This window comes from Anopheles gambiae, chromosome 2, assembly GCF_943734735.2.
Source record: "Anopheles gambiae chromosome 2, idAnoGambNW_F1_1, whole genome shotgun sequence".
NCBI lineage: Eukaryota > Metazoa > Arthropoda > Insecta > Diptera > Culicidae > Anopheles > Anopheles gambiae.
The window spans coordinates 60,006,739-60,027,881 of NC_064601.1; the positions used below are offsets into that span (position 1 = coordinate 60,006,739).

General features: G+C 41.9%; 1 long non-coding RNA gene across 1 annotated transcript; it reads right to left on the reverse strand.

The window, feature by feature from the left end:
- Positions 1 to 9,461: 9,461 nt before the first annotated feature.
- On the reverse strand, positions 9,462 to 10,241 carry LOC133391861 (uncharacterized). Its single transcript, XR_009765317.1, has 3 exons — positions 9,961 to 10,241; positions 9,801 to 9,866; positions 9,462 to 9,730 (listed from the first exon to the last, which is right to left on the reverse strand). It is a non-coding gene; the product is annotated as an uncharacterized LOC133391861 (long non-coding RNA).
- Between the last annotated feature and the right edge of the window lie 10,902 nt (positions 10,242 to 21,143).

Consider the following 21,143-nt stretch of genomic DNA (forward strand, 5'->3'; position numbering starts at 1 on the left):
CGTTTGACCGTAATTTTGACTGCTTCAACTTTGCCACTTTCGACAAAGCTACCGATTTCTTTAGCGTTTTTATGCGCTCAGCGATTAATTCCTGCGTTCCTGTTGCTCAACGAAAGTCTGGCCCCGATTGGTCTAATGCATCTTTAAGACGGTTGAAAAAAATAAAATCAAAAGCCTACGCGGATTACAGTAGAACGAGATCATCGCTGCATAGGAGAATTTTTTTTCGATGCACTGAACAATTACTTACTTACTTACTTATCCGGCACTACAGCCGCTTTGCGGTCTTGGCCTGCCTCAGGAGTGTCCGAAACCGCTCACGGTCTCGCGCCAGTCTGCCAGTCCGTTATCCCGGCCTTAATGGCGAACGCCTCCACGCCATCTAGCGACCTCAATTTGGGCCTACCACGCCTCCTCTGTGCTTGTCGACGGCCTAAAAAGACTTTACGGGCTGGGTCGTCCGTTTCCATGCGTATAACATGGCCACCCCACCGGAGCCTGGCGAGCTTTATACGCTGTACGATAGTGAGGTCGCCGTACATCTCGTATAGCTCGTCATTATAGCGGCTCCTCCATTGTCCTTCCACACATACGGGGCCAAGTATCCTTCTGAGCATCTTCCTCTCGAACGCGGCTAAGAGGGTTTCGTCAGATTTGGACAGTGTCCATGTCTCAGAGGCGTATGTGAGTACTGGTACTATATAGGTACTATATAGTCCCAGCTTCGTCCGTCGCGACAGGTTCTTTGAGGTGAACTGCTTTTTCAGGCTGTAGAATGACCGGTTGGTAAACAGCATCCTTGCGCGCAACTCAGCTTCCATGCTGTTGTCGTTGCTGACCTTTGACCCAAGATAGGTGAATTGTGGGACGACTTTTATTTATTTATTTATTTATTATTATAAAGTATCGAGCCTCCATGGCTTACATACACAATTAAAACTAATGTCTTATAAACTATGTGTTCCTAAAATTAGACATAATGCATTCTCGTATGACACTAGAACATTTTGGTATACTAAAGGACAGGTCTATAACATTTGAAAATAAATTAAAATTCTTGGACATCAATAGCAACGGATCCCTAGCACAGAAAAGACGATAACGAAAATCAGTTATTAAAAATTGTCGAGTTCTTAAAGGTCTAGTAGGGACATAAAAATTTACTTGACTTAGCAATAGAGATGCATCGATTCTTCCAGTTAATAGTTTAAAAATAAAAATTCCTTGGGCAACCATTCTTCTCTTTTCCAAAGTTTCAAGCCCTAACAACTGACACCTCGTATGATAAGCTGGTAGTACGTCGTTATGTCTCCACGGAAGCCGCTTAATAGCTACCCGGGTAAATTTTCGCTGGATCCTCTCAAGCCTCTCAATTCTAGTAACTTGCTCCGGAAACCAAGCAACTGAAGCGTACTCAATCAAAGGACGAACAAGGCAACAGTAAAGTGATTTTAAACAGAGAGGGTCATGAAACATTTTGCTACTTCTAATTATTTGTCCAAGAGTCCTGTTGGCCCTAGCAATTACGTCGTCAAATTGTTTGTCTAAATAAAGTTTAGTGTCTAATATAATGCCTAAGTCCCTAACAGTTTCAGATCGAGGCAATGAAGTGTCAGAAAGAACATAATTAAAACATAAAGGAGCTCTCGCACGAGTAAACGAAATAACCGAGCACTTACTGACGTTGAGTGACAAACAGTTTAAGGAACACCAATTATTAAAAATAGAAAGAAAGCCTTGCAATCGGAGACAGTGATTAGAACTACGCACAGGAAAGTACATTTTAAGGTCATCTGCGTATAGTAGAACCGGGCAGTCAGGTATAGCGTAGACAGTGTCGTTAATAAAGAGATTAAATAATAGAGGCTCTAAAATGCTGCCTTGAGGAACACCAGATACCCTGCTAAATTCACTAGAGATGCAATCCCCAATCTTAACACGTACTGAACGACACGATAGGTAGGAATTCAGCCACTTAACTATACTGATATGAAAACCAAGCTTTAAAAGTTTGCTAGTCAAAGTATGGATATTGACGCTATCGAAAGCAGAGTGAAAATCAGTATAAACAGTATCTACTTGGAACCCTTTGTCTAGCTGCTTGTAAGTAAAATGCAAGAACTGCACTAAGTTTGTGACGGTGGAGCGTCCAGGTAGGAAGCCATGTTGCAAAGGAGTAAATACGTTAATAGCGCCATGCATTATATGTTTATGAACCAATAATTCGAACAGTTTGCTGGGGGCACATAGCATGGAAATAGCTCGATAATTTGAGATAGACGTTCTGTCGCCTTTTTTGTAAACAAGAAATATCCATGACTTTTTCCATTGGTCAGGAAAGAATCCAGTGCGAAGTGATTTATTAAAAATGGTTGCTAGTGGTGAAGCCAATTCATCAATGCATGAAACGATCACTATTCCCGGAATGTTATCGGGTCCAGAGGCTGAGGAGGGTTTCAGCTTTGAAGCCATTAAACGTACATCATCGATTGTAAAAGAAGGCAATAAAATGTCTACGGAGTCCTGAGCCACAAAACGTAACGCTTCCTCTACCTTCAGGTTTTGTTCGGGAAAGCTCGTGCAACTACGCGCAAACAGCTCTGCAAAACCATTACATATTTCTCGCGTGTCGGTAAATAATCGACCATCAAGTGTCATGCATGATGGGATGGAAGTACGTTTCATCTTACGGTCCATAAAGTTCCAAAATGATTTTGGACAAGCCCGAATGGATATCTGGACACGGCGGATGTAATTAGCATACAATTTTCGGTTATGAAACTTGAAGATCCTTGCAGCCTCCAGGAAATTGCTTCTATCGGCTTCATTGCGTGTACGACTGAATATACGATATGCAGAACGACACATTCTTTCTAACCTTTTAAGGTATCTAGTGCACCATGGTTGTGAATTTGTAAATATTCGTTTAGGTACGAATTGTTCAATGATGTTTGACACTGTTGACGTTAAGTATTCAGAAGCAGCTTCTAATTCCATGTTTTGAAGTCTAGTCCAATCAGTGTCCCTCAACGCTTGCTTTATGCTAACAAAATCAGCTCTGGCAAAATTATAAGCAGATACAGCACCAGGCAAGACTATGTCGGAATTATCGTCTGAACTAGTGTGGGAGTTCTGCAGCGTGATTTCCAGTGGTGGATGGTGGTTATCAACCGGAACAATCGCGACAAGGGGGACGGTGACTGAGTGCATAGGCACGCTATTTTCAAGCTCATTTGAGACGAACACAAGATCCAATTGTCTTCTTAGATCATTTACTATCCCACTAATTTGTTTTAAGCAATGATAATTTATCACATCCAAAAAGCGATTTTGACCAGGCACAGATGACGCGGGTTCATAGTGCCTATCGATAGCACGCCAGGCGATCATTGGTTGGTTGAAGTCACCCAACAGACACATCGTATCGTTGTCGTTCATAGAAGCACTCACACTATCAAGAGCCTCGTCGAAAGCAGTCATAGTTGCAGTATTTGTACTAACATCAGGAGGGATGTAACTTACACCAACAAAGATTTTACTTGAAGGCAACAGGATTTTAACCCAGCAGTGTTCAATACACGTTATATTGGTGTGCACAGGAAGGCATTTGAGACGTTTGGAAACAGCGATCAGGACACCACCACCAATCTGTCTGACACTGTTATTAGCATTTCTATCGCTTCTATAGATAGCGTATTTGTCACAGATTACCTGCTGCGATAGTATTGTATCATCAAGCCATGTTTCTGTGAGAACAATAACATCGTGATCAAGCTCACTAGAAGCAATGTAAACATCCTCAAGTTTAGTGCGTAGTCCATGAACGTTTTGATAATATATGGTAAGGTCATTATTATGCCGGTTTAGTGTTTGGCCATTGTTTACAATAGTGGTCTCTGTATGCGTCGATACAGTTGAATGTGGAACGAAAAGACTTCAAAAGTGCGTTCACCTATCTGCACGTCAAGCCTATGTAGATTCTGATTATTTGTTGGTGGGCCCGCTGATGTTGCCACCATCAGTTTGGTCTTTGCCTCGTTTATCTGCAAACCGAGGCTCTCTGCCGCCTGCACGATCCCTTGGTAGGCTTTGCTACATAGGAGAGCCGCAGACCAATGATGTCTATATCATCAGCGTATGCCAGGATCTGGGTTGACTTATGGAAGATGGTTCCCGTAGTCTCCACCCTCGAGTCACGGATGGCCCTCTCTAGCGCCAGGTTGAATAAGAGACAAGCAAGCCCGTCCCGCTGGCGCAGACCTTTGGTGGTAGCAAAAGGTCCTGAGAGTTTGCCATCCACCCTCACCTGGCATGTGACGTTGGTCATAGTCATTCTAACTAGCCTTATCAGTTTTGCCGGGATTCCAATAGAGCACTGAACAATTATCGTCGACAAAATCGTGTGCTCTACCGCTACTTCATTCGCCGTACTGAAAGGCAGCTGTTTTCTAAGCCGACACGGTTCTGGAGCTTCTGGAACAAACGGCGCAATACAAGAAGTATCCCTCCGTCAATGACCTACAATGGCGAAACTAGTATCGATACATCCGATATTTGCAACACTTTCGCCAATCGTTTCGCTGATGCATTCACCCTTCCTGTTCACAATCCTAACACACTAGCTGAGGCCACTCGCAATACTCCATCGGATGCTATCGACTTTATTTTACCCACAATTGACGAAGCACTAGTTGCGCGCACACTCAGCGATATAAAACCATCTACATCATCTGGACTTGACAATATTCCCGCATACATTTTGAAGCACTGCCGTCAATCACTAGCACCCATTCTTGCCAAAATATTTATTGATTCCCTTATGCGTGGCACGTATCCTGCGTCCTGGAAACACGCGCGAATGGTTCCTGTCCATAAGAAAGGCAGTCGACTTCATGCTAGTAATTATCGTGGCATTGTTTCCCTATGCGCTTGTGCAAAGGTGTTTGAGCTCATTCTATACAACCCGCTACTCACAGCAGTTCAAAACTATATGAGCCCTAGTCAGCATGGATTTCTCCCAAGGAGATCTTCCACCACAAATCTTGCTGAATTTGTTGGTTTCTGCTTCGACAACATGGATCGTGGTACTCAAGTTGATGCAGTATATATCGACTTCAGGGCTGCGTTCGATAGTATCTTTCATGATATTCTACTCTCGAAGCTAAAAAAACTCGGTTTCCTCGACTGGTACATCACCTGGCTGCGTTCATATTAAACTGGTCATTCGTACTACATAAGCATAGGATCTCATCGTTCTCACTCCTTCACCAGCTCCTCCGGTGTGCCTCAAGGGAGTAATTTGGGACTGCTACTCTTCCTCATCTATATAAATGATCTATCTTTTGTTTTACCGCCAGGCCAACACCTAATGTACGCCGACGACGTAAAAATATTCGCTCCAGTTAGAAACGACAGTGACGCCAGTGATGTGTAACGACAGTGATGTGTACGCCTTCAAATGATCCTTGAGAATCTGGACAGCTGGTGCAGCAGAAACGCCCTCCAAGAGTGTGCCGATAAATGCCAATGTATATCATTCAGCAGAGCCCGTCACCCTATCACGTTTATATACACCATGCTCAACACGGCTTTGGCTCGCACGACATGTATCCGTGATCTGGGGGTGCTACTCGATCAGAAGATGTCATTTCGCCCTCACATTGATAGCATTGTTGCGAAGGGAAATGCGATACTTGGTCTAATTACGCGGACCTGTAGCGAGTTTACCGATCCCATGTGCGTCAAGTCGATCTTCTGTGACATCGTAAGGTCGTGCCTGAAGTACTGCTGTCCTATCTGGTGCCCGCTTGGCGTTGGTGACATCAATCTCCTCGAAGCCATTCAACGGAGACTCACCAGGTACGCGGTTCGACTCCTTCCATGGCAATCCCACCACGCTCGGCCCTCCTACCATCAGCGGTGTCTGCTTCTCGGACTTGAACCACTCTGCTCTTGACGTAAAAACGCCCAATGCCTTTTCATATTCCGGCTCCTTAACGGAGAGATCGATTCCTCGGCATTACTAGGCAGCATCAAATTGTTCGCTCCCTGTCGGATTCTTAGATCCAATTTCCATCTCCGTGTACCGCGTACCCGCAACAACCATAGCCAGGGACACCCCATTATACGTACGTCCCTCGAGTTCAATGAAGTGTTAGATTTGTTCGATTTTAGTATGTATACATCTACGTTCAAGGAGAAATTGAGACTACGTCACATTTGATGTTAGCTTATAACTAGAGGTCTATTTATATGCTCCTTAATTTAATTATAAGGTTGCCGGTTAGACACGATAGTCTGTCGGTTGTGTATGAAATAAATAAATAAATAAATAAAAATTGGCCAAAAAATGTTTCCATACTGAGACGCTGCTTTTGGCTGCCTCCCCCATACTGAGCGAGCATTGTCTTTCTCATCGCCATGGTGAACTGCAGAGGTTTGTATGGTAAGCATTCTGGCTAGCGCCAAATTTTCTCATGAGACGATCTGGCGCGCTTCATCGATTGGATGAGATGCCTTACCACATGATAGTGAGGTCGGATTTTGGATCGGCTGCCGATCTTGCTCATGTGAGTTGAACGGTCTGCCGTATGGTGAGGGCTCTGTGTGTGGCTGTGTGATGTGTGTGTGCATATGTGATGATTCGCGAGACGGCATAAAGTGTTTTGTTTGGAAGAAGGTTCGTGCTGAAATTTAAAATTAGTACGATTCCTTGTGCAATATACCGGTTTTGTGGCAATTACAGTGTTTATTTAGTTCATTTTACTGCAGTGCAAGTGTTTTGCAAGATATATCCGTGATAAGCCGAACGTATAAAGAAGGAAAAAAGCAGTAAGACAACAGGGTAACAGTAAAATGCAATAGCTGGTGAAACCAGATAAGTATAAGAAATTATCTTTTAAAACAGTGGAAGATGTTCGGAACAGGAATTGTTAAAAGATTAATAAGTTATGCTTTATCGTTCTAATGTTTCAGATTCTTCTACAGTGGATATTTGATGGCAAAAAGCGAGTGAAAAAAGAAAGCAACTATGGACGGACGGCATAAACCAACTCGATTAAACTACTATATATACCCGTCGTTACTGTTGTGCCAGCAATTATTAGGGAAATTATACTGTGAAGGTAAAAATACACCAAAATTCTTTTTATTGAAACTACTAAAAATAATATTACTAATGAAATTTGGTTCTTTATTTAGCGTATGCTGCACAAAATTGTCCCGGTCTGTCCACCATTTCCTCGCGCCCTTCTGATTCGATTGCTCATGATCAGACTGTGAAATTTTAAAATGGTAAGTACCTCCAAACTATACCTTTCCAGAACATGGTAAATTTTGACGTAATTTAATAAATTAAAAAAAATAATATGGTCATTTCAGCATACATAACGGAATGCAGCTTACTTTTTGACAACGATTTTTTACAAGTTTTATAAGACGTTCAAGTGCTATCGCTATAAGCTGAAATTTTATTATAATAGTGTTACGTCCGGTGTTGGGGTGATATAGGACGGAGGCCGATTAAAACTCCGGACACAACGTTTAAACTTTACAAACATATATTACAAAAAAACTGCTTAAAGCTAACACGCTAAAAAGAACTGTCCGCGGCACGTCTGTGTTCCCTCGCTGCTGAACCCCGAAGAAGGCACGATCGGCTTTCGCGCACGCCCAACCGGCATTATCGCGCGATTTTTATGTGTATCTATCATTTTTCTCATTCTAACATTCAGAAAAATTTTCGTTCTGCCTCGCTCTTCTGGGTGTTGGTCTGGTTTTGCTTGCAACTTGGCTGTGTCTCACCAACCAACCTCATGTTTCATATGGTTCTTCTCTTTCCATCGTTCGAGAGAAACTCTTGTGTCTCGCTTTTCTGGGACTTGTCCAATTTCGCTTGCTACACCAAGCGTTCACGCAAGCGATCTTCTCTCGTCCGCTCTTTGTACCATTGTACAGGTACTCCCCGATATACGCTATTAATGCGGACCGGAGGCAATAGCGTATCTCGAATGTTAGCAAATGTCGAGTTTTCAGTCAAATTATAGCTAATTTTCGTATAATTTTGCTTGACGTGGTAGGATTTACCACTAAATTAGTTATTTGATCTGATTTCAACTGAAGATTACAATTGCACACCTTTTGAAATGGTTTTTAATATTCGACCAAAAGGGAATTTATTTTGAATTTGATATTCGATGTGTCAAATTTGTACAATTTGCTCAAAGAACTTTCAAATTTAGACAAAAAGCGTACAGCTAAATCGCGTATATCGAGTGTGAGGTGTATATCGGGGAATACATGTATAGCCACCCGAGGAAGGCGCTGCTTCACGTTCACATGAAAATGTGGTAGTGTGAAATCAAGTTTGCAAGCGGTAGGCCGCATCGATACGTGCCCGTTTTTTTCTCTCGTGAAATCAGTACGGAAAAAATTATTTGGTAAGTACAGCTTTTAATAAAGAATAATATCAATCTGTATAAAACTGAATGGTATTAATAATTGGTGATATCAAATCAATTTCGTTTTCTATAGCAAATCGTAACACACGTACAAATGTAAGCGAGCAGGGACCACGATAGAAATAATCAATTGGTTGGTAAGTATTATGCTTCGCGTTTAATGGAACAGCGGTTTTCAAAATAGATAATATTTCCCTCTTGCACCAGCAGTGCCAAAAACAAAAGGACAGGAGAGGCAGGAACGATCCTCCAACGTGCTACCGCCTGGTAGAGGAGAAGCGGCAGGAAGGTAGGGACGATCATCCAGCGCGCTAGCGCAGCATGTGGGAGCAGCGAGAGGGAGGCAAGCAGGAAGAATTTTTAACGTGTGGACACAATTCGACGAAGACAACGCTGGATTATAGGAAGAACGAGGAGAGAAGGAAGAACGTGTGTATCCCGCACCGGTTTTCGGCAGTGAGAATTGTGTGAGTATTGAAAAGTGTATGTGTGAGTAGAGGTAAAGAGGTAAAATAAAGAGCGAATGTGTGGAACGGAAAAATTAGAGAGAGTCTGTGTTTGTTTTGGGAGAGAGGAGAGAATGAAAGAAATTGAACAATAATGTAGCATACAGAAACTACATGTATGATACACGCTGTCGCACCGTTGCAGAAACGTGCTCTTTAGTGCTGCTAATGAGCACGATTTGAGAACGTTTTGAGCCCGTTTTTTCTCACCCAACCGACATTATCGCGCGACATTTTAAAATTTTGTATGAGAAAAAACGGGCTCAAAACGTTCTCAAATCGTGCTCATTAGCAGCACTAAAGAGCACGTCTCTGCAACGGTGCGACAGCGTGTATCATACATCTAGTTTCTGTATGCTACATTATTGTTCAATTTCTTTCATTCTCTCCTCTCTCCCAAAACAAACACAGACTCTCTCTAATTTTTCCATTCCACACATTCGCTTTTTATTTAACCTCTTTACCTCTACTCACACATACACTTTTCAATACTCACACAATTCACACTGCCTAAAACCGGTGCGGGATACACACGTACCCGTCTTGCCTGCCTTCTCTCCTCGTTCTTCCTTTCCTCCAGCTTTGCCTTCGTCAAATGGTGTGTACGCGTCCTGCTTGCTTCCCTCTTGCTGCTCCCACGTGCTGCACTAGCGAGGTGGATGTTCGTCTCTACCTTCCTGCCGCTTCTCCTCTACCAGGCGCTAGCACGTTGGAGGATCGAATCGTTCCTGCCTTCTTTCCTCTCCTGTTCTGTTTTCGGCACTCCTAGGGATAGAAGGAAATATTAACTATTTTGCCAACAGCTGTTCAATTTAACCTCAAGCACAATACTTACCAACCAATTGAATATTGCTTCTGTTGTGGTCCGTGCTCACTTCCGTTCGTGCGTGTGTTACGATTTCTTTAAAAAAACGAAATTGATTTTATATCACAATTATCAATACAATTCAGTTTGATAAAGATTGATATAACCCTTTATTAAATACTGTACTTACCAAATAATTTTTCCGTACTGGTTTCACGAGAGAAAAAACGAACACACACCGACGCGTCCTACCGCTTGCAAACTTGATTTCACACTACCACATTTTCATGTGAACGCGAAGCAGCGCCTTCCTCGTGTGGCTATACAGGTATTCCGCGATATACGCCATACTCGATATACACGATTTCGCTATACGCTTTTTTTCTAAATTTGACGGTTCTTTGAACAAGTAGTACTAATTTTAGAAATCGAATGTCAAATGCAAAATAAATTCCCTTTTGATTGAATATTAAAAACCATTTCAAATGGTAAAAAAATTGAAAAATTCAGTTGAAATTAGATCAAATAACTATTTGGTTAGTTAGTTGATTTAGTTATTTGATCTAATTTCAACTGAATTTTTTAATTTGATACCATTTGAAATGGTTTTTAATATTCAACCAAAAGGGAATTTATTTTGCATTTGACATTCGATTTCTAAAATTAGTACTACTTGTTCAAAGAACCGTCAAATTTACGTTAGCGTATTAGTTATTTGATCTAATTTCAACTGAATTTTTCAATTTTATACCATTTTAAATGGTTTTTAACCATTCGGTAGTGGTAGGTTTAGTGGCTAAAACCTACCACTTCATGCAAAGTTATACGGATATTAGTTATAATTTGACTGAAAACCTCGAAATTCGACTTTCGCTATTGAATATTCGAGATACGCTATTGCCTCCGGTCCGCATTGATAGCGTATATCGGGGAGTACCTGTACAATGATACAAAGAGCGGGCGAGAGGAGAACGCTTGCGTGAACGATTGGTGTAGCAAGCGAATTTGGACAAGTCCCAGAAAAGCGAGACGCAAGAGTTTCTCTCCAACGATGGAAAGGGATGAGCTAAATGAAACATGCGAATCGTTGATGCGACACAGCCAAGTCGCAAGCAAATACAGACCAACACCCAGAAGAGCGAGGCAGAATGAAAAATTTTGTGAATGTTAGAATGAGAAAAATGATAGATACACATAAAAATCGCGCGATAATGCTGGTTGGGCATACAAAATTGGAAATTGTCGCGCGATAATGTCGGTTGGGCGATCGCAGCCTCCCGATCGCTGATACCGAAACGTCTGACAGTTGTCGCACGGCCACGACAACCCAGAGTACCAATGTCGTGCGGCGCTGCTAGCGCCCGCAACAAATAGACATATGAGGAAAGGGTTAAAACAGTAGCTAGATAGGATAACATACAATACTAAAATCATATCCAGCATCGTGTTATCTATCAACCAAACACATCATTAATAGGCATGCTCATTATAGACACGCAGGACGACTACATTTGTCCCGTCGATTACAAGCCGATAGGATAATATAGAAAACTAGAATATTTAGTCAAAGGAACTTGCAAGTGAGGTCAAAGCTACATGTTTAATTCAGAGAAGGTATTGTAACATAATGGTAGATTGAAAAAGTGTAAGGCCGCAAATACACGACGCGCGTTTTCGCGCCCGCGGAAACGCGTATAATAACAGCCATAGAAATGAATTGTCATTCGTACGTGCTACCACGGAAACGCGCATCGTGTATTTGCGGCCTTATATATATTAAACTACATCAAGCTATTTATTATACTAATATTTAGGGATAGTATAGCTGGATTGCAAGTTCAAGTATAGCACTTGTAGCGACCAGAGCGCCATCTGGTGCGCACACCTAGAACTACCGACAGAAAATGTTTAACGGGCTAGTTAGGCAGGGACTGCACGCAAAGCTAGAGCAGGACAAACAGTGGTAGCATGCTGCACCGCAGCTATAAAAACGGTGGCTTGCTCCATACACGCTCTCTCTCGTCCTAAACGTTTCAACACCGACACGCGCATATCCGTCCGGCTTACCCAACACACACTTCTTCTCCGGGAACTCTCGATCGAACAACAGTAGTTTTCGCGTCTCTCCCGAACTCACCGTTCCGCGGCTTAAAAGAAAAAGGAATAAATCGAACTCTACCAAAACGTAGTTCGCAAAGCGTGTTGCGTATCCTTCTTTACAAAATTAGGGACCACATTTGTGGCGCCCCTAAACACTCAACACGAAGACTGAAGCCGATAGCTAACAGGTTCGCTGATAAGTCCCCGGTCTAACAAAGAAAAACACATTTTTTTGTCAAAATTCGTTTTTAGTATTCAATATAGTTCCCTCCAAGAGCGATACAACGATTATAACGACCTTCCAATTTTTTGATACCATTTTGGTAGTACTCCTTCGGTTTTGCCTCAAAATAGGCCTCAGTTTCGGCGGCCACCTCTTCATTGCAGCCAAATTTTTTCCCTACGAGCATCCTTTTGAGATCTGAGAACAAGAAAAAGTCGCTGGGGGCCAGATCTGGAGAATACGGTGGGTGGGGAAGCAATTCGAAGCCCAATTAATGAATTTTTGCCATCGTTCTCAATGACTTGTGGCACGGTGCGTTGTCTTGGTGGAACAACACAATAACAAAAGTTGCTTGACAAAAGTGTTGGTTGAAGTGAACTGTCATTGTAGATTAGTTGGGTCGAACTGTCATTTGACAGATGTTGGGTATTGTCCAACCCGAAAGCATGAACTATTGTATACACTTGTAAATAAACTCTCACTCTATTATCTGAACTCGAACCATCCAGACGTGTGTCCAATAGGTTATGGGCCCAGACCCAACTCAGTAAAACAAAATGGCTACTAGTTCTGCAAATAATTTACCGTCGATTCAATGGCTTGTTGGTCGCGAAAATTGGCCAACGTGGAAGTTTGCTGTAGAAACTTTCCTTGAGCTGGAGGACCTGTGGCAGGCGGTAAAACCGGAAGATGAGACGAAAGTGAACAAGCAGAAGTGCCGGAAAGCGAGAGCAAAAATTATTTTGCTGTTGGACCCGATCAATTACGTCCATGTTAAAAATGCGGAAACAGCGCGGGACGTGTGGAAGAAGCTGGAAGCAGCGTTCGAGGATACGGGACTAACGCGTCGTGTAGGACTTCTAAGGAAACTCATCAACACAACGTTAGCATCGTGTGCGTCTATGGAAAGTTTCGTGAACGTCATAGTGGGTACAGCACACCAGTTGCGTGGTATTGGTTTCGACATCAGTGAAGAGTGGATCGGCACGTTACTTCTCGCCGGGTTACCTGATGAGTACAAGCCGATGATCATGGAGCTAGAAAATTCTGGAACGGCGATAACTGGCGATATCATAAAAGCTATGTTGCTGCAGGAATACAAATCGAGTGCGTCATCTGAAAAGGCGGTCTTTCTTGGAACGACGAAGCATCAATGGCAGCCGAGAAATCAACAAGGTGCACCATCGAAGCAGACAAAGGGACCGAAGTGCAGGCGTTGCGGTAAGTTCGGGCATATTGCCCGAAACTGTACAGTTAATGCGTCTTCGTTAAGCATGGTGCTGGGAACAGTGGGAACAATGAGTGGTGCGAATAACGATGCGTGGTACTTCGATTCAGGTGCGTCTGAACATTTCACGAACAATCGTAATTTGTTAGAAAACGAGTGTGCGGCAAGTGGTAGTGTAAGAGCAGCGGATAAACAAGCGATGGAAGTTATTGCGAAAGGCTCTCAGGTTTAACACTAAATGCATTCCAAAGGGCACAACGGTTAACGTAGAAAATGTGAAGTATGTTCCGGGAATAGCAAACAATTTATTATCGATTAGCCAAATAGTCCGACAGGGCAAAGAAGTTTATTTTACCAACAAAGGCGTGAAAGTGATTGGACCAAACGGCATTGTTATTGCAACCGGTAGTCACGACGTTACGAATGGCTTATTCCCGTTAGAAGAGAGAAAAGATAGTTTTGCGATGGCGGTTTCATCTAAAGCGGTAGATTCAGCTACATGGCATAGAAGAATGGGACACCTTAATTATAGCAATTTGAAGATGTTAAAAGATGGATTAGCATCCGGTATAACTTTTAATGGGATTTAGTCTGAAAATTGCGTAATAAGTGCGAAAGGAAAAGAGTGTCGTCTCCCATTTCCTAAGATAGGCAGTCGAGCCGAAATTGTTAGAAATCGTTAGAAATCGTTCATTCGGACATATGCGGTCCAATGGAAGAAACGTCATTAGGAGGAAAGCGATATTTTATAACGTTCATAGACGATAAAACTAGAAGAGTTGCAGTATATTTCTTAAAACAAAAATCTGAAGCGGAAGTATTAGGAGCTTTTGAAGATTTTCGTACCAAAGCGGAAAGAGAGACCGGACGCAAACTAAAAATATTGCGTAGTGACAATGGAAAGGAATATACGAACTAATTATTACAAAACAGGTTAAAAGAACTAGGGATCAAACATCAAACTTCAACCGAGTATACCTCAGAACAAAATGGCCTAGCGGAAAGGTTCAATAGAACAGTGGGGCCCTTTCCGTTTGAATTTCGTAGGCTAAAATTTCAGCCTGTCAGCTGTTTGCATTGTTTAGCAGTTTTCGACCAGCTATCTAATTGAGTATAATATACAGGTGGGCTTATCTCAAGGTGTATGAATTTAGAAGGCTGATTTTTATCGCTTCTGCTTCTGAATGAAGATTTTAAGAGTGTTTTGAGTATTCGTCAAGCCTCCAGAAAGCTCGTTGGAGCAAAAGTTTTCACTCGTTCTTTCAAAAAGTGATGTTGAAAATTGGTTATGAAAAAATGCTATGAGACCACCTGGACTACATACACTTTGATTCTATATTCCACCACCTGATCTCTTTAATGCACTTTGGGATAAATGTAGACAACACCGTGTTTTCGAGCAGGTACTCGAATCTAATTCTAGCTTTTAGGCTAAAATTTTCTAGACTGAAAATCGCAGGCTAGTTTTTTGTGTGGTTTTGTATGGATTGTTTACATGATTTCAGCCTCCAACTGTCAAACTCCATACAAAAAACTAACTAGAATCGTGAAGGCCCCCAGTAGTAGAAAAAGCGAGTTGCATGCTGTTTGATGCAAATTTACCCAAACCCTTTTGGGCGGAAGCTGTTCTAACGGCCAAGTATCTCATTAATAGATCACCCACGAAGGGGCATAATCTAACTCCGGAAGAAGCTGGGAGTGGTTGCAAGCCTAACCTCACTCACATTCGTGTGTTTGGATCAAAAGCGATGGCACACATTCCAAAGCAAAAGCGATTGAAATGCGATACGAAGTCTAAGGAAGTAATACTCGTAGGATATGACGAAACTGCTAAGGCATATAGGCTTTATTATCCTGAAAGGAAAGACGTTATGAGAAGTCGTTATTTTCATAAACAAATGTAGTAGTCACATTCAAGAGATACTCCCAGACAGTGAACAAACCCGAATTTATGATCCTACACTTTCTGATAACCTGGTTGAAGCATCTCAAACGCAACATACAGAAACATTAAGTCGTAGTGAAAGGTCTCACAAGTTACCAACACGTTACAACGACTATGTAGGACCAGAAATAGCAGTTCGTTGTATTTCTGGTGTAGACCATGAAACTGAGACCCTTGTTGATCCTCCAGATTTACATGGATTAGTTGCGAATCATACAACCAGCCAAGCCATAATGCATGATCCACGTACTGTAAATGAAGCTTTACATAGTGAAGATGCTAGTAAGTGGCGAGAGGCAATGGATGAGGAATACCAATCACTCCTTGATAACAACACCTGGGACTTAGTCAAGCTACCAACCGATTCTAAACCAATAGGTTGTAAATGGGTTTTTAAAACCAAAGTAAATGAGGATAACAATACAACTCGTTACAAAGCTAGACTAGTTGCGCAGGGATTTGCACAAAAATTCGGAACAGATTTTTTTTTTCTTTGGCTCAACAACATGTTTGGCATGTTGTTAAGTCGTACAAGTTGACGACTGTACTACGAGACCGGCTTACAGAACAGATTATGATGAGATATTTTCTCCAGTAATGAAACAGACTACTTTTAGAGTACTGCTAACTGTAGCTAGCCAGAAACATATGATTGTTAAACACGTTGATGTAAAGAATGCTTATCTTAATGGAGATTTAGCAGAGACCATTTACATGAAACAACCCGAAGGGTACGTTTGTTATGGCATTATGACCAATATTGCCATGACCTGAAACCGTTGTGCACGGTTTAAGCGATAGCGATCCGTCTTGACATACTGTCAGTTTCGAATAAAAAGGAATGCGCAGCTCACGCTGCGCATGATTTAGCGTCCAAGCTCCAACTAAACACATCGTGTTTATTTAATATTTTGAAAGAACATAACACGTTATAGGCGATAACGACACGGTATGTCGATTAAGGAGGAGTTTATACCGATTGAAACAGTCCGCGCGTGTTTGGCACCAAAAGGTCGATTCTACTTTCAAAGCAATAGATTTTGTACAATGTAATTCAGATCCTTGCCTTTACACAAGAAAGCACGGACAAGCTTTTGCTTATGTACTGGTATACGTTGATGATTTGATAATCATAACTCAGACAAAAAGTGAATTTGAAGCTATTTTGGAACATCTGAAAAACAACTTCAAAATGACCAATTTAGGGGATATTCATCATTTCCTAGGTATTGAAATTGAAAAGGATGAGCAAGGATACAAGTTAGGACAATCTGGATACATTCAAAAACTTGCGAAAAGATTCAACCTGGAAAATGCCAAAATGACTCCGGTACCCATTGAATTAGGCTACTTAAAGCAGAAGGAGGAGGATTGTGATCCACTTCCAGATAACAAAAATTATCTTAGTCTCATTGGTCTGCTTTACATAGCCTTGCACACTAGACCAGATATCGCTATTAGTACATCAATATTAGCTCAAAAATCCTGTAAACCAACTCAACAGGATTGGATAGAAGTGAAAAGGGTTTTGCGATATTTGATAGCAACTATTGATCATAAGTTGCAGCTAGGTTCAACAAACCAACAAACCAAGTACAAATGTACGTAGATGCCGATTGGGCAAGTGACTCCAACTCAAGAAAATCTAACTCCGGTTTTCTAATCCTGTTAGGTGGAGGAGTTGTTGCATGGGGTTCTCGAAAACAAACCTGCGTTGCTTTAAGCTCTACCGAGGCCGAATTCGTAGCATTAGCTGAAGGTTGTCAGGAGCTTATATGGGTTAGACGATTGTTAGAAGAAGTAGGACTAGAAATCAAAGAGCCTATAGAAGTGTTTGAGGACAATCAAAGTTGCATTAAAATGGTTAATAGTGAACATATAGAGCGACGTAGCAAGCATATCGAGACACGTTATTTCTTTGTGCGCGATTTGCAGCAAAAGGAAGTCATTAATATCAGATACTGTCCTACAGAAAATATGTTACCAGGTTTGTTGACGAAGCCGCTTGCGCGTATTAGACTAAGTAAATTGCGTCAAGAAATAGGACTGGTTACGATTTAGGAAAGCCAGTTCGAGGAGGAGTGTTGGTTGAAGCGAATTGTCAGTGTAGGTTAGTTGGGTCGAACTGTCATTTGACAGATGTCGGGTATTGTCCAACCCGAAAGCATGAACTATTGTATTTGTAAATACAGTGAACCCTCTCTTATTTGACACCTCTCCAATTTGAGAAACCTCTCTTATTTGGACATTTTTCACAGTCCCTTGATTTCCAGTACATTTTTGTTCCTCTAATTTGGAAAACCTCTGAAATCTGTGTCCCTCTTATTTGAGTATGGTGTTGCCATGGTTGTTGTATTGTTGTATTGTTTATTGTATTAAGTGATTGGCCAAACAAGCGGCCTTATCACTGAATTAAAACTAAAACTTAAATAACTAACGCAGTGTACAATGACAAAACCGATCAACAGAATCTAGTAGGTAGGTGCCAGTCAAATAAAATGTAACGCTGATTAAATTTACGGGCCATCGCAGTCATTGGGTCGTTCTCGCTGTATGCACGTCTTGTAAGGTCAGTTCTTAATAGTCTGTAGTTACGGAACACTCTAGGAGGGACATTTATGTTGACTCTAGCCAGTAGTTCTGGCGAATCTATCTCACCGACAATAAGTTTGGACAAAAACGTACATTGGGCATTATCACGTCTCCTAGCAAGTGTGTCCAGACCAAACAACAAACAACGAGTATGATACGATGGACGAGGGGTTACATTACGCCACGGAGTGAAGTGTAGGACAATACGAGTAACTCTCTTTTGGACAGCTTCTATTCTATTGGACCAAACACTAGAGAACGGACACCAAACTGTAGAACTAAACTCGAGGATGGAACGAACATAGGACTTATACAGAGTTAACAGGCAGTGTGGGTCATTAAGTTCTCTCGAATGTCGACGAATAAATCCTAGCATTTTGTTAGCTTTGTCTAAAATATCACAGTAATGTTGTCGGAAATCTAGTTTGCGATCCAGGGTGACTCCTAAGTCCCTGACCGTATTGCACCGCGGTAGTTGTGTCCCTGATATGCTATAGATATACCTTATCGGACTAGCTATTCTAAAGAAAGACATTGACGTACACTTATCAACAGAAATTAGCAGGTCGTTGTTGATACACCAGTCAGAGAAAACATCAATCGATCTTTGCAGTGAAAGAGAGTCGGAAGTATTCCGTACGATACGAAACAGCCTAACATCATCCGCATAAAGCAGACAATCTGCTTCCGTAATGGCCAGTGTGACGTCGTTAATAAAAAGCGAGAACAGCAGTGGCCCCAAGTTGCTGCCCTGAGGGACGCCAGATGAACTCTCGAAAACCTTAGAGGAGACACCATCGATTTGTACGTAGTAGCTACGTTCAGAGATATAGGACCTGAACCAATTCACCAGCGGAGTAGAGAGACCGATCCGGGCGAGCTTAGCCAACAGCAAGCGATGGTTCACACGATCAAACGCAGCCTTAAGATCAGTGTATACTGCATCCATCTGAGCTCCGGAAGTAAAGGCTGCGTGGCAGTTGGAGACGAATTCCACCAGGTTGGTTATGGTTATTGAAAGATGTATGCTCAAATTAGCGATTCTGTTCGCAGTTTCCTATAGCAACAGTTAAGGCTGCATACTAAATGTTCTGTCTTTTTCTTGTCTTGTATGGACCTTTCATTCACTCTCAACGTCTGTAATTTGAAAACCCCTCTTATTCGACAGTCCCATCGCCTCTCAAATAAGAGAGGGTTCACTGTAAACTCTCACTCTATTATCTGAACTCGAACCATCCAGACGTGTGTTTCCAATAAAAAGACGCTCTGTCTCACAAACTAATTGACATACAGACGTCAAATTTTGACACGAATCATTGGAAGGTTGGTACTATATAAAAAATATGCATTTAATACTAGCGGCGCCATCTATGTGTCAGACCGTGGACTTATCAGCCAACCTGTTACAATCATACACGTTACCCGGCCCTCTGGTTCTAATCTAACACGACATCCAACATAAAAAATATTCCATTTATTCGACTGGTTCGAGTCTTGTTTGTTCGAGATATCTAGCGGAGCACCTCCATATAATTCTATATGTTTCTTCGAGTTGGATGTCTGGTTCGATTGGTGCCAAAGTGTCGGGTTTATCAAAACATAATTTTACGGTGAGTATTATACGCAAATAACACAGGTTAAGGGTATTCCCAACAACTGAGAGGATAAAGAAGTGTAAGAGTAACAATATAATAGACTTATAGTTATATTTACTTTAATAAACTTAAGTTCAACGTATCCATATATTTTGCTCTTTTATACAGCTTAAATGAAAAAAATCATCACCACAAATCAGGGTTTCTTTTCAAATTTATCTCAACCGTATTAATTTTTATCGCATTTTATTTTTAAAATTATCGATTTGGTGTAACGACCTGCTCGATCATGCCAGCCTATTACAACGTTTGAGACTCATTCAATACCACACAGCTGGCGTTCAGGCAGTTGTACGGTCCAGCAGCCAGCAATGCGACATCATCAATTCCGGCAGCAGTGCCTTTGCTACTGGAGGCAACAGCAACAGTAGACCCTACACCAATAGCAGCAGCCGTAGCAGTAGCAGAAGCAGCAACAGCAACATCCCCGGTAGCTGAGGCAGCACCACGAGTAGCAGCTGAGGTTGCACCCTCTCCAGCAATCACCGGAATGGCGCCGCCGTCATCACCAAGTCTCTCTCCCAGACGTCGGAGACAAGCGCAGCGGCAGGCCAGAGCGCATATGCCCCCGGGCAGACAACAGAATGGTAGAGCAGTGCCTTCTGCAGAGGAGCTGGAGCGTCGTCGCCAGCAACAACGAGAAATGGAGCGAGCCCGACGACAGCGGCAGCGGAGGGCGAGGGACAGTCAGGCCGTTACGATTCCTTTTTCGCCATTACCATCGGACGAAATACAAGAAAAGAGATCTACACTAACAGCAGAAGAGGAGGCTGCTATCAGCATGCAGGCAACATCAGGGCGTTAAGCAACCTGCAGCATGTAGGGTGGTTTAGAATAGCTACGGAAGGACAGTAAGATCTCACGGGGAAAAAAATCGAAGGAATATGACACAGTATCGTTTTTTTGTGAGTTAATTAAGTTAATCATTAATGAAGAAAGGAAGGTCCGTATGGACGGTTAAACCTGGTGGATAAATCCCTAACGGGTAATTCCCACTGGGAGGCGCAAGCAGTTGGGAACAAATGTACATAGGAACCAATAAACTGCTTATTTATATTTTTAAAAAAATACCACACATCTGGATATATCAGTCATTGCAGCCGGACGGGGCTCGATCCACTCTATACTTGAACCCACGACTCCGCGAAGAACATGTCCTACTCCACACTAACCGTATTTTACTATCCAAAATTTACCATCATTCATCTGAAATACCAAGCAAAAATAATTGTAATGAAATTACATAATAAACAAAAATAACACCATAAATACCTACATAGTCTAAATCCGGGTTGCTCACATCGGTAGCTCTTAATGTATTGTTACTAACTATACAATCCGAGTAGAAAGCTAAAATAAACGCTTCAAAAAGCACCTACAACTAATAATAAAAAAAACGATATACACATTCCGTCCGGCAAAATGAGTGTATTTTTTGAGTGATTTGAGTGACGCTAGCGAAATACAGTTGATCGCGCAAACCCCTACGTTGTGTTATATTTTTTATGAAAACCAGAACACGCTTTCACAATTTTACATACTTTATTTAACGCGCGCTGTCGAGAGCCGTTTCTCCTTCGTGGTCGGTTACAAGAATAAATATCATTATGGCAGCTTATTCCCGCAATCT